The sequence below is a fragment of the Penaeus monodon genome, chromosome 24 (genome assembly GCF_015228065.2).
Source record: "Penaeus monodon isolate SGIC_2016 chromosome 24, NSTDA_Pmon_1, whole genome shotgun sequence".
Lineage (NCBI taxonomy): Eukaryota > Metazoa > Arthropoda > Malacostraca > Decapoda > Penaeidae > Penaeus > Penaeus monodon.
The window spans coordinates 2,741,831-2,743,133 of record NC_051409.1 but is presented as its reverse complement, the minus strand read 5'-3'; positions in this window follow the sequence as shown (position 1 = coordinate 2,743,133).

The following is a 1,303-nucleotide window of genomic DNA, read 5'->3' as shown; positions in this document are numbered from 1 at the left end:
CTTCCATAGATAATTTTAGCAATTTCATAAATTGGTCTTTTGTGAAGTTTTATACATTGGCAGTATTCTCAATTAAACTATTAATACAAATATCAATTGTTTCTTTAAAGGGCATGTTTATAAATAAAGACTATACGTCAAAAGTGGTCGTTATAACAGGGTTTCCAAAGATAATTCTAGACATATGCTTAGCAAAATCAAAAGAGTTTTGGACAGTATTTACATGTAGGAATAAATTTGAGGGTTGGCATTACGAATCTGGCTAGATTATAGTTGAATGTTTTTTTTGGCTGACAAGATAGGTCTATCCGGTACATCGGATTCATGAATATTTGGTAGTCCATCTAACATTTCAGGCAAGGAACCAGATGCTCTGAGTTGATTATATGTTTCCAAAGAAATGAAGTAATTATCTTTCAAATGTTTTAACATTCTATTCAATTTATCCTGTAATTAAATGATCTTAGAAAATGGCTCAGTATCTAACTTTCTAAATTTCGTATGATCTGATAGTAGTACATTTACTTTATTGACATAATCATTTGTCTCTAATGTCACAATGCCTTTTCTTTTGTCAGGTTTAGTTATAATGATGTCAGATTTATTCTTTAAAGATTCCAAAGCAGTGTGTTTGGCTTTGGTAACCAATGTCTATGTCTCTTGAAGTCGTAAAAGGTTTCATTAGCTAAACTAGCAATTTTCTATTTAAAAAAGTTTGTTTGCTAGATTCAGAGTTGTCTTGAATTTGGTAATTATTAATGGTATGACATAGACGTTCAAAGGTTAAAAATGCTCTGCAAATTTAGGAGATTTACAAGGTAAAACAAAATCAAGAACTAAATTTAGTAACTTGGTTTCATCCTCAGATAGTTTTCTATTTGAATAGTTAAATATTAATTTACTGCTTTTTACTTCATACTCTGGAGTTAAGCCAAGGTTGTGCAGTTTTCTTAAATGTCTAGTCTTAATCTCAACAAGATATTTATTGTTGTTCCTCGTTAATAATCATTTAAGGCAATTAAATTCAACGAATGAGGTGAAATTTCTCAATTCTTGAAGTAACAGAGGATACTTCGCACTTTTCCCTAAATTCATATTTGAGGAGCTTGAAGAGCCAGGATCTATATAATTTGGTGTCAGGGAATGTATGGTTATACACTTTTAACTGTAAAAACAGGAAAAACCTTATAATTCTTACAGGTTTAGAGAAATTCAATGTCCAGGTTCAACTTCTTGATCTTGAAATCCGCCTTCTCCGTCTCTCGGCATTTCATCGGTACTGGGCGGCCATAGCAGTTGGATA